This window comes from Macrotis lagotis, chromosome 2 (genome assembly GCF_037893015.1).
Source record: "Macrotis lagotis isolate mMagLag1 chromosome 2, bilby.v1.9.chrom.fasta, whole genome shotgun sequence".
Taxonomy (NCBI): domain Eukaryota; kingdom Metazoa; phylum Chordata; class Mammalia; order Peramelemorphia; family Peramelidae; genus Macrotis; species Macrotis lagotis.
Genome location: NC_133659.1, coordinates 211,988,491 through 212,002,261, shown reverse-complemented (window position 1 = coordinate 212,002,261; position 13,771 = coordinate 211,988,491). Strand labels below are relative to the sequence as shown.

The window sequence follows — 13,771 nt, the reverse complement described above, 5'->3', positions numbered from 1 at the left end:
AGGTCATTCATTAGTGATAAAAATGTAAAACAAAACAAAACCCCTCAAAACTTTTAAAAAAATTATTTGTATCTTGAGTTGGAGTGAATTTTTCTTTTCTATAATATCAAAAAAGTAAAAACCATTTCTAGCCTGCGCTAAATGCACAAAATTTGGTTCTGAAGTTTAATTGGCTTTGTAGAACTGACTAATATAAGATGCAAAGCTATGGTCAGGCTTCCAATTCTGTTGTTTGCTTCCAATTAATCATTTCCACTAAAAGCAATAGTCTTTTGCTCTCCAGTCACTGGTTTTCGGGTGAACTGGATTGAGGTTGCATAGGGCAGCTGCTTCAATTTCATCCCTGTTATGGAGGTAGGCAAGAGGCCTGGCACCAAGTAGTTGGTACTTTTGCCAGGAAAAGGAATTACTGTCCACACTAATAAATCTTGCCAATGGTGCTCTAGCTCCCTAATTGTCTCTTAAGAAAAATGAAGAAAGATGTTAACCTGAAATTATGGAATATATTCTGGAATGAACAGATTTGCTCCATTCAGCACAGTCATTACCTGGAAGAGATAGCAGCCCACATTAATCTCTTTTTAACAGTAGCAGGATAATTAGCTTGGCAATGAGCTAGATGTTTTCTATTTATTTATTTACATATGTTTGTTTATTTACAGAATCATATGCTTGTTTAGTTAGGTAATTAGAACTAGAATTAAGGAGGTTAATGAGTGATGCTTTAGCTTTAGCCAGGTAGAAAGAATTCAGGGAGTCCTCAAAACTTTGTAAAATATTTACACTAATGCAAGCCTTTTCCACTGACATTTAAAGCCTTTAACAATCTAGATTCTTTCCACCGCAATACAAATCTCTCTCTCTCTCTCTCTCTCTCTCTCTCTCTCTCTCTCTCTCTCTCTCTCTCTCTCTCTCTCTCTCTCTCTCTCTCCCCCTCCACTCTACAATTCAGCAAAAGAGATATATTACCTGTACTTCACACACAATTGTTACCCATGCCTTGAATATCCTCCTTTCTCATCCTTTGCCTCCAGGTTTTTTTCCCAAAGCAAAGATCAATAGTTACCTCTTACATAGTAGCTTGCTGATTCCTGATCCACTGGCAACCCCCTCCTTACCTGAAATTACTTACTTTCTATTTTAGCTATCTATCATCTAGCTAGCTAGCTAGCTAGCCATCATTGATCCATCTATCTTTATATGTATATATGTATATATGGACTATATATATATATATATATATACACACACACACACACACACACACACACACATATAGTTCTTTTCCCTGAAAGAATGAAAGATCATTGAAGGAAGATTTTTCTCATTTTTATTTTTGGTTCAACAGCACTCAGATTAATACATGGGCTATAATAGGTCCTTAATAAATATTTATTAATGGAGTAAAACTACCATTTTCATTTAATTGTTGGTTACATCAAGAGATTTACCCAACTGGATACCTTTACAGAATTCTTCTTAGTGGTACTAAAGCTTTACAAGTTAGTAGAGACTATCATTTATGATCAGTTTCTAGGGAAATTGATATTACTTCAAAAAAGTTATGGGTGAGATAGATATTGTTTCTCTAGGGAATATGGAGAATTTTCCTTCCTAAAGGAAACCTTGAATCTTCAATTGATCAATCAATCATTTATTGAATAATTACAATATGTTGGGAACTTTGGTAGGCACTGGTGATTCAGAAACAAGAAAAAAAAAGTTTCTGACCTCAAGGAGCTAACTTTCTATACACTAGCAGAACAAGAGAAAAAGAGTTTTAAGCTAATAATATTTATTGTCAAAGTGTTCCAATAGTAGTTTATCGTCATCAGTCTCCTGATCTTATACCTACCTCTCTTGTATAACATTCCCTCCATCCATTTTTGGGTCAATGATATACTACTTTCAATCTATTCTTTGTCTTCTCAATCTAATTGTAAAACTATAAATTTTTTTTTAACTTAGAAAAATAGAATTTTTTTTATGGAGTCAGTTTGGTGTGTTCATGGTCTCTTTTTTCCCTAGTGCATGAAATAAAATTGTGTTGACTAAACAAGAAAATTTAGAAAACTGAGGATAGTCTTAACTATTTAAGATCTTCAATTTTAAGAATATTAGATGTCGAGGTGGCTAGGTGATGTAGTGGATAAAGTACCGGGCTTGGAGTCAGGAGTACCTGGGTTCAAATCCGGTCTCAGACACTTAATAATAACCTAGCTTGTGTGGCCTGGGGCAAGCCACTTAACCCCATTTGCCTTGCAAAAACCTAAAAAAAAAAAAAAAGAATATTAGATGTCTTTACAGGGCTTTTTATAATTATCTGTCCAGAGTATTACTATCTCACATTGCTATTACTGTAAAAATACAGGAAGTGTTGAATGCAAAGTCCTGACAAAATTTTACCTAGGAAATATACAGGATTATACTCAGTCCTTAAGTAAACTTCAAAACAATTTTAGATATCAGCCTGTTCATATCCTTTGGATCAATATCCAAAGGTGGAATGGGGACTATGTGATGTGATCCAGGAGACAATGATAGAACTATTTGTCCAGCCTCTCCCCCATCAATCTTTGACTCAAAATCTTGAGTTTGAAGTTTCTGCAAAAGAGGAAGCTAGAAGTTCATTCATTTTGCACATATGTCATGCACATAGAAATGTGATAGAGATGGTCAAGCAGTACATCTGATTCCTGGGTGTTTGTTTCCCTGCCCCCAACTCTAACACTTCTTATTGTTTTTAGGAAGACTTTAATTCAAATCCAGCCTCTTACAGGAACTAGCTGCCTGGGCTGGGCATATCATTTAAATTCTGTCTTAATTCACTGGAGAAAGAAATGACAAACTACTCCAGTATCTTTGCCAAGAAAACCCCCTCAACAAAATTCGTGTGTTATGGTCCATAGGATCACCCAGAGTTAAGCAAGACTGAACAGCAATAATAATATGCTTAACCATGAATAAAACATTTTCTCCCATTAAAACTAAGCACCTTAGTAATGATTTTAATTTTTGCCTGTGTAACTTTATACCACTAGTACTCGGTATGTCTGACATATAGTAGTCATTCCATATATGCTCTTTGAACTAAATTGAATTCTACATTTTTAATAAAATATAGAAAAATAGAGGAAAAAAAGTTTTCTCTTCAGTTACAATAATTTATATGACAAGAAAAGGTAACTTGAGTGGTTGAATTTGGAGTTAAAAGGACCGGCTTCAGATATCATCTCTTGCCACAACATAGTCATATTTTTGTAACTCCTCATTTTCTCTGTTATAACATGAAGGAGTTCAACCTTAGTTTAATCTGGTTCTGTTCTAAAATTCCATGTTCTGCATTGTGTTGCTGGGAAAACTAAAGAAACTGAAGCAATAGAATTAAGGATTAAATCAATATAGTATCTAAAAACTGCTGAAAAAGCTAATGAGAGGCCATCTGAATGGAATATTCCTTGTTTCCCAGTTCTCCTTATTTCTTCTGCCAACTTCTATCTGAATCACTCAAGGTCTGAGAGGGAAAGTTTCAAAGTTACAAAGACTTAGAAAGAATTCACACAGAAACACTACACACACACACACACACACACACACACACACACACACACACACACACAAGATTTGTGATCCATTATCAAGCCTTTAAATGTCCTGTCATTTATATTGTGTAGGTCATTGGTATTCAAAAAAGCTAATAAATAAATAAATATATGAATGAAAAATAAATAAATAAATAAAGTTTTCTATGTGCGACTCCTGTGCTAGATGCTGGGAATAAAAGAAAAGAAATAATCCCTTCATCCTAATTCCTTATACCAAAAATGACTAATCTGTAAACTTGTTTATCAAAAATATGTATGTACAATGTTAACCTGATTTTTTGCCACTGAGGGGAGGAGGGGGTGGGAAGAGAGGGTGGAAGGAAAGTTTGTACAAAATATACATGTACATATGGATGAAAAATAAATAAATATTTAAAAAAAAATGAAATAATATCTTGCACTTAAGGAATTTACAAACTAACAAGAAAAAAAAAGTTCATTTAATGGTGTGAAGGAGACAAACTAGAATTTGGGAGGGGGTTCAGAATACCCTCAAGTAGGAGATTTATTTTGAGATGAAATTGGAAAGCACTAGAAATTCTAAAAGGTCAGAAGTGAGATTGACTTCCCTTCCAGGAATATGCAAAGTTCTAACTATGAATTGTTGACAATAATGAATGAATTAGAAAGAAATTCCAGTATATCAAAAACTCCATCATATCAGAAAGTCCAATATATCAAAACATGCATAGTCTGTAATTTATCTTTCCTCTTTTGCAAACCATTTTCAAAACGAGTAGCTCTGCAATTTTCCCTGAAAGACCTTCTGTATTCCGCCTTTGCTGAAAAGAAGCACCCTCACAACATAATTAAAATGTAATCTAAATTCAGCTTCATTTAAATGGAGCTGTGCTTAGAGTCATTACTTTCCAAAGGAGAAGGAGGGGGGGTGGTAAATGGGGAAGGTAGGAAGAATTTCTTCAATTCTAAAGTCAAAAGAAGCAGAGTTCATCTCTCAACTTCTTGAACATTAACATTCAATGATATTATCCATTCAAAGATTGTCAAACAATTTTGAGAATTAATATAGGTTATTATAATATTCCCTCAAAATATAATGTATTAGTAAATCTTTTTTTTAATCAATAATGGTAGTCATTTGATCAGTCAATAAGCATTTATTAAGTACCTATTGTATTCCAGGCCCTGGGCTAAGTATGAGAAAAGCTTAGAAACAACATGCAAATGACTAAGGAGGATAAATTATAGAAAACTGAGGGAAGTCACTAGCATCAAGGGGATAGGCAAGGGAAGTCAGGAAAAGCTTCTTCTAGGTAAACATTTCCTTAAATGAAAACCAAGGGTTATTTATTTATTTATTTATTTTGCTCCTTTCTTGGTATCCCCACTCCTTAGAATAGTGCCTGGCACGTGGTTGTTCAGTTGTGTCCAAGCACTTTGGGACCCCCATTTATGGGTGGTGGTGAAGGGATACTTGGCAAAGATAAAAGAGTGGTTTGCCATTTCCTTCTCCAGTGGATTAACGAAAACAGAGGTTAAATGACTAGTCTAGAATCAAATATCTAATAAGTATTTGAGGCTGGATTTGAATTCACATCATTCTAAGGCCAGGATCAACACTATATCCAATGAGTCATTTAACTGCTTCCTGGGTCTGGCACATATTACATGCTAATTCAATATTATTTTGCTTTGGACCTCTCCAAATTTAAAAGTGTTATGCATTGGATGACAGAAATACACTAAATCACTGTATCCTTATTCAAAGCTCTAGGCTGGCGAAGTGTATCTGAGAGTTCTCTCCACTATCATAGACATCAAGAATGCCTGTATTACGTCCACACCGCACCATTATAAGACATCAAAGAAGCACTTACACAGAACACAGACCAATGGTTAAAATAATTTCCTGATTTCAATTATGAATAAAAGAAGGTATTCATTTTTACATAAAATTATTTTTATTTTTTAATTTTCCATTTTTTTTAAGAGTGGTAAAAATGAGAGTTCTAGAAGAATGGAATCAGAAGACCTGAGTCCAAATTCAGGTATATGTCAGAGTTAGTTCAAATTGACTAGTGAGCATCATTTATTAAATTTTCATTGTAAAATGTTACACCAAGAAATTGCCAAACATACAAATCAGAACTTAATTTATTGTTCTGTTGATTGTTTAGATCTAAGAAATGTCAATAATGCAGATACATAAATGGAGCAGATCTTTTTTTCTGAAGATAAGATACTGCCACATGTAGTCAATTTAACATTGAACAAATCCCTTAACCTCTTTCTTTCTGGGACTCAGATTCTTTTTAAAAATAACATTGGACTAGATGATCTCTGAAATTCCTTCCAAACTGAATATCATTGTAATTCTCTTAGAAGTAATGAATGAATCTCCAATTCAGCTTTCTGTTTTCTTATCCAGAAAGTATTTCATTATTTTGTTAGTTTGTATTCTATATTTGGGAGTTAGTTCTGCTTTTCCAAATTCTCTGCATTCTAATATTACTAAGGCTATGCCCATATAAAGCTTCCCTAATGACTCTAGAGTTAATATATGTATACATTCAAAATTATACATACATGTATGTATGTATGATTTGGAATAAAAGAATAACAGACTCTCAATGTTTACAGGAATCCTAGAAAGCATTTTTGCTAATTCTATTCTAAACACGAAGCCCTCCTATAATATATCGGATGAATGATCATTGAGTTTTCCTTTAAAGTTTCATGGAAAATGGAACCATTCCACTTTGAAAAGTTCTAATTGTCAGGAATCCCCCCTCCCCTTAATTGGAACCTCAAGTTGTTATCAGAGGTCTGATCTAATGTCTGAACTATACCACTTCCTAGCCAGTATATCAGGTAAGTTACCCTCTCTGAACTTCAGGTTTCTTCCTCTTTAAAATGGAGAAAAATCATACTTGCAAGAACTGCAAAATTTATAAGATTCAAAAGAGATGGTTTGATGAACTTTTTAATAATTTATAGATATTTCATCTTTTTTCTTGGAAAATATTTTTTATCTTAGGAAAAGATAATTTTAAAAAAATCAAATTCAGTTTGAATTGCTTATTGCTTAGGTAGTTATAACCAAATTTTTTTGTTCAATCTTTCTTTGTCAAGTCAGTCAAGAGGCATTTTATTAAACAATTCTTTAGGCATTGTGTAATATGCTAGAGATGCAAGAAAGGGCAACCATCATGCTCTCCCTTTTAAAAAATAAAACAAAATAGACCCTTCCTTTTCCAGTCTTTCACATTCTAATCAGGGAGACAATAAATCAATAACCAGGAAAATAGAAAGTACTCTGAAAGGGCAAGGTATTAGCCACAGAGAGAACCAAGAAAGGCCTAAGGATGGGATCTGAGTTTTTGTGCTGCAAGTTCATTTTGTTCCTATTTTCTCTTTCTGATAAGATAAAGATTACAAGTTCTCCTTCCTTAGAATCCTTCAGATATTTGCCAGGTGTTTTGTATTGGGTATTACTATTCCCTTATGCACTGATCTCCAGATGGACTTGGAGTTAAGCAAATCATCCTAAGATTTTAGGAAAATTACTGTTAAAATAAAGAAAGAAATAAAATCATAATAAAGTGATGATTCAGAGAAGTTATCATATACCATCCAGCACAGTGAGCTAATTAAAGACAGGGTTGTCAGTCAGCAGGTAGGAGGAGTAGGTGAGAGGTGGCACAGTTCCCCAATAAAAGAGAATTAATAAGACATTCAGTCTGGTACAAGTTGTCTTCTAGAAAATGCTTTCTACCACAATGTGCAGAAAGAAATTTGGCCACTGATTTAAAAAGACAGGAATTGAAAATGACTTGTAGATAATTTGCCAGCTTTTGTGAAGCACTTTAAGGTCAGCAAAACACTCTATAAATGTCATCTAATTCATTCTACACAAGTCAGAAGGTGGTTGCTATTATTGTTCTCATTTTTTTGATAAAGAAACTGAATATGAGAGAGATTAAGTGACTTGCTGAGGGTCACCCAGATAATAAATATATATGAAAAAGGATTCAAACTCAGATCTTCTCTTTCTGACTCAGTCCAACACACTCTCTGTTGTACCATCTATCTCTTGAAAAGTGATATATCAGGGCAGCTAGGTGGTGCAGTGGATAGCCCTGGAGTCAGGAGTACTTGGGTTCAAATCTGGTCTCAGACATTTAATAATTACCTAGCTGTGTGGCCTTAGGAAAGCCACTTAACCCCATTTGCCTTGCAAACACACACACACACACACACACACACACACACACACACACACACACACACAGTGATGTATCATAAAAAAACAACTTGATTAGGAGACTGAAAACCTGAATTCTGGATCTTATTCTAACACTAACTCTGAGGCCAAATTCATCTAGTCTTTCTCTCCCATAAGGAACCTGAAGAAAAGTTGGATCCACCTGTCTTCTTTTTCAAGGTTACAAGTCAGAAGACCAGGACCTTTTCAAACTCTTCACAACTCTAGTTTACTTCCTTACAGTTTTACCACAGTCTTGGAGCATGAAGTTTGGAGTAATCAATCTTTTATAAAAAAAGAGAGGCTTTTGCAAAAGATCTTTTTAATCTCAAATTACAACTGAAATGACTCACAGAAAGTAGCTTTTAAATGTTCTAGTCACCTCTATAAAACTAAAGGGTACTTATTTTTCCCGATTGGCCTGGGTAGCAGTTTACTCAGTTAATGACATAGCTTAGTCACCTAATCTTTCTCAGTCTCCATTTTTCTTTTTTCTTTTAAATTTATTTATTCATTTTCCAACTAAATACAAAAACAATTTTCAACATTTACTTTTTGTAAGATTTTGAGTTGCACATTTTTCTTAGATTTCCCTCCCCACTCTCCTTGACAGTGAGTAATCTGATAAAGATTATACATGTATAACTATATTAAACATATTCCGGTATTAGTCACATTGTGAAAGAAGAATCAGAGCAAAAGGAGGGCCAGCTAGGTGGTACAGTGGATTGTACACTGGACCCGGAGTCAGAAGGAATCTGAGTTCAAAACCAGCCTCATACACTTAATCATTACCTAGCTATGTGACCTTGGGCAAGCCACTTAACCCCACTGCCTTGCAAAAAACACCCAAAAGAAAAAAAAAAGAAATAAGAGAACAAAAGGAAAAAAAAACAATGAGAGGGAAAAAACATAGTTGATGATCACACAATGTTTCTGTCAGTGTATTTAATGTTCTCCAAGTTCTGCTAACTTCACTCAGCATCATTTCACAGAAGACTTTCCATCAACCTTTTTCAGAATCAGGATAATAATAGCAGGTAATTCATAAGGTTGTTTTGTGGAAAAAATGAGATAACATACAAAGCACTTTGCAAACTTTAAGATTCTATATAAATACTGGGTAATAATAAGAAAAGAAATTACCCAATGCTAATTCTATTAATTAAATTATCCTATGTAATATATGTTAATTATATCATATATTAGGACTATATAAATATATAGTTATGGAACAAAATCAGGAACAGTCCCTTACTTCAAGGAGCTTATATTTGAATCATCTCAATAGTTTATATTTAAGTAATGATTAATAAAAATCTTTGTTCACATGTAGTTAGCTAATCAATAAATATTTATTAAGGACCTACTAGGTCATCAGGCACTGTATTTAGCAATGGATCTACTGCCCACAGTTCTACCATGTATTAAATTCAGTCCTGAAACCCAGGTATTCTGATTCCAATTCAGTATTATTTTCTTTTTTGGGTTTTTTTTTGGGGGGGGGGAGGGTTGCAAGGCAATAGGGTTAAATGACTTTCCCAAGATCACACAGCTAGGTAATTATTAAATGTCTGAGGTCAGACTTGAACTCAAGTCCTCCTGACTCCAGGGCCCGTACTCTATCCACTGTGCCACCTAGCTGCCCCATTTCAATTCCAAATTATTTTCACTGCTTGCACTACAAAATGATAAAATCCAGATCAGATCATCTAATCCCTCCCACTTAAAATGATTTGAGTGTCAAAACAGAAACCTATTTGGTATTACTTGAACTATTTCCCATAGTAGTGATTTATTATTAGTTTTATTTTCTATAAGGAGAAAAATAGCCTTGAAGAATTTCTTTGAAATTCTATATAAATAACTCCCATTGTTAAGAGTAGAGTATTAAATAAAGGGTTTAATTCAAGCTATCCCAATATAATCAAAAGATCAGAGGACTTAGAATTAAATGATTTGAATTCTTCTTTCAACATTTACTAGCTATGTAATATGGTCAAGGCACTTCCTTTCTCAGGGTCTCAGTTTCCCTCTTTGTGAAATGAAGGAGGTAGATCAGATAATTTGTAATGACTTTTCCATTTAGCCTTGAAGAACAGGCATTCTTAAAAGCCAGCTTTCAAAATTATAGGGAATGTTGGGTTCAAAGAAAATTGCATAAACAAAACTGATTTAACTAATTAAAACACAGGATCTTTGTAGGAAGGGTATAAAAATAAGGAAGTTTGTAAACTTGCCAACCTCTTAAGATGTTTTAGCAGCCGGTGGCACAGGAGTGTAGAATAATGCTCACCAGGATATGGTCAGAACTGATAAGATCTAATTACAAGTCTGCAGATGTTTGGAACCAGTAAACAGGTAAGATCTGTCAGCAAATAATCAGTTCATGATGAAAGCAGTGTAAATAATATAAAGCAATTCTAAGCTGACACCAAAATAAAGCATATTCAAAGCAAAGAAATTAGGAGCTTGATTTTTCTAAGTGTAATTAAACAGGATAAAGGCTAAAGTTACAAAGGTGTAGACAAACCAACAAAAAAAGTTTACACCTCATTAGCAAGCATTCTGGAGAAGTAGGAACATATTTAACTGGGATTATGGTTTTAGTAAATAAACTAAATCTACTTTTTGAATTGCTCATTTGGGTGTCTTATATTAGTTATATTTGATCATGTTTATTTAGTAGATCTTTAGATTCATTGTTGCTCAATTATTTTTTCTTATGTCCACCTGATTCTTTCATGACCCCATTTGGTCTTTTCTTGACAAAAACACTGGAGTGGTTTTTGATTTCCTCTTCCAGTTTATTTTGCAGTTAAGGAAATTAAGGCAAGCAAGATTAAGTGATTTAACCAGGGTCATACAGCTAGTAAGTGTATGAGGCCAGATTTGAAGTCAAGAAGATGAATTTTTCTGACTTCAGGTCTGGTATTCTGTTCACTATTTCACTATGCACTCATAGGCAGGGCAAAATATGTTTTTAATGTAGGCATCAAGAGGGAGTTATTTGAACTCTTACTGAAATTGCTGAGAATTTTTTTTCTTATTTATCTATACTAGGAACTATCCCAGCCTTTGGGACTACATTGTAATTTGGATGTGTTTTTGAATTGGAAAGAAGAGTTTTGGCAGTCATATCTCTAGAGTAATGACCACAGAGTAGGGAGATATAAAGGAGAGCTGGCTGAAAGGAAGCTTCAAGAGAGGTTTAGAATGATGATACCAAAGCATCATTCACTGGAGATAGCCCAGCAATATCAGACAGGTAGTGGTGAATACTTTCCAGTACTGAAAATAATCTGACAGGTAGCAAACTCTCTCCCTATTATCTAGTCTATCTAATCTCATACTTTAAAATGCAGTCCCCTAAAACAATCAAATTAACCAAATCAAATTGTAGCATTTCCTAATGCTCCCCCACCTCCAAACCTAAATTCCAATGTGTTTTCCAAGTCTGATTTCATATTATTAATTAGGTTGTTGCCTTTGTCTATTTGCATATTTTTAATTGCGATTGTTGTCTATATGTGATAACTCTAAGAAGATTTTATATATTATATATATTCCTATATGTGTGTATAAATACACATACACACAGACACATAGGTTGTTGTTTCTCCTTCATTCTCAAAGAAGACATGACATCTAGGAGGTGATGTAATGATATACAGGTGATTTGGATTTGAGTGAGGGGATGCTGTGCTAAGTCACCAGCCTCACTTTCTCCTCTGGAGCCATCTGGGTTCAGTGACTAGATCTTGATAAGGATAAATGGAGCTAGTCCTAGATGTGAGGCAATCAGGGTTAAGTGACTTGCCTGAGATCACACTGTTATTAAGTGTACAGTGTCTGAGACCAATTTTGAACTTAAGTCTTCCTGACTCCAGGCCATCACTCTATCCATTACATTAGCTAGTCTTTCTGACTCTAGGTAATGCAGTAGATAGAGTACTGACTCTGGCAGAGTCAGGAAGACCTAAAATTAAATCTGGACTTCAACATATTATATTTATAAAGGCATATATATGTATTCATGTGTATATATATATGTGTGTGTGTGTATGTGTATTTGTATATATATATATATATCAGGTATAACTGCCAGAACCTAGAACTCTCCCATTCTATTTTGGTGGGAAACTAGGTACCATAAATACTAACTTATGAATTGTTAGTTTCTGTGTTTTTAATAATTTTTTAAACTCCAATAGTAGAATCTAAAAATGCTTACAGTTCTTTCTTCTTTCTGGCCCTAGATGTATGCACAAGCCTATTTTCATTCTTCTTGTACATTTTCATTCTTCTTGTACAGACTTACCTGGATGGTTTCCAGTCCTTAGGACTGTTCCTAAGTATGAGCTTCCATCAAGACCTAGAAGATCAAGAAAGGAAAAAAAGGGAGGAGGAGTAAGGAAGGTCTAGAAGAGATAGTTGTACTTTCTATCACATCCAGGAGAAAAAGTTAGGAATGATTTGTGAGGATTTTTGACCCATCTTCCTCATTCTGAAAGGGAGAAGGAAATAAGGAAAGACACCTCCCACTCCACAGTGACACCCAGTGGTTTAAGTTCCAAAATAAATAAACATGAGCTTCAGAATATTCTAGTCTACTGAAGGGATTTTGGTTGTATTTTTTAAAAGCACTGGATTCATATCTATGCAAATGTTTCTCACATCTAACTTTTCTCCTGACCTCCCATCTCACATTTCCAATTCTCTTTTCAAAATTTCGAACTGGATGTCCCAGGACCTCCTAAAGACAACATGTCTGAAATTGAATTCGTTATCTTTAATCTTTAAAAACCCCAAATGCATACTTCCTTCCTACCTATGAAGCAGGTCTTGTCATGCCATACAATACCTCTTATCTCCTTCTAACACACATACATAAATACATTCATATTCATATATTCATACATAGATACATATACATATGCACATTTACACACACACATACATACACACACACACACACACACACACACACACACACACACACACAGAGTCACATAGACTTAAACCCCAGTAGCTCCCTTAGAACCCTAGGATCAAATACAAAATCCCTTATTTGGCTTTTAAAACCCTTCATAATTTGTACTCATGTACTCTACAATCCAGTGACAGAGGTCACCTTGCTGTTCCTTAAATAGATGCCAAGTATTTTTATGAGCTGTCCCAAGAGAAATGCTCTCTCTTCTTCAGCTCCACCCTCCTTCAATGGCTTTCTTCAAGTCTGCTCAGATTCTAACTGCTGGAAGAAATCTTTCTGAGGCTTCTTGACTGTATGGCCTTTCTCTTAAAAGTTAGTGCCATTCCTCTGATATTACTTTAAATTTAAACTATATATATATATATATATATATATATATATATATATATATATATATATATATAAAATTTGTTCATAGCTGTTTGCAAGTTGTATCCCTTATTAGACTATGAGATCCTTGAAGGCAATTGTTTTTGCTTTTTTCTGTATCCTCAGCACTTAACATGGAGTTTGCCCATGTTTGTGACTAACTCTGTAATCCTGTGGACCATAATGTCTCAATAATGTCCATGGGGTTTTCTTGACAGCCACTATAGTGGTTTATCTATACTATAGTGGTTTATCATTTCCTTCTTCAATGGAACAAGGCAGGGGTGGGGAAACTTTTATCTGCCAAGGGTCATTCAAGGACTATATTTGGTCAAATGACTAATTAATAACCCTAAAAACCTACTAGATTTATTAACTTTTGAGTCCTGCTTTAGGTTGCCTTGGCCAAGCCAGACCATACTGCTGCAGGTTATAATGTTCTCCTATCCCTGGATTAAGGTAAACAGAAAGGGCAACTAGATGGTGGATAGAATCTGACCTTAGAATCAGGAGGATGGGAGTTGGAATCCAGCCTCTGACACTATTAGCTTTATGACCTTGGGCAAGTCACTTAACCCT

The 13,771-nt window shown here is 34.5% G+C and overlaps 1 long non-coding RNA gene across 4 annotated transcripts in view; it reads right to left on the bottom strand.

Annotated features, from left to right (window-relative positions):
• Positions 1 to 13,771, bottom strand: part of LOC141514148 (uncharacterized) — a 240,844-nt gene that overhangs the window by 5,855 nt on the left and 221,218 nt on the right. For all 4 annotated transcript variants that reach the window (XR_012475954.1, XR_012475956.1, XR_012475955.1 and 1 more), the window contains one exon: positions 12,152 to 12,205. This is a non-coding gene — a long non-coding RNA (uncharacterized LOC141514148). The remainder of the gene's footprint in view (positions 1 to 12,151; positions 12,206 to 13,771) is intronic.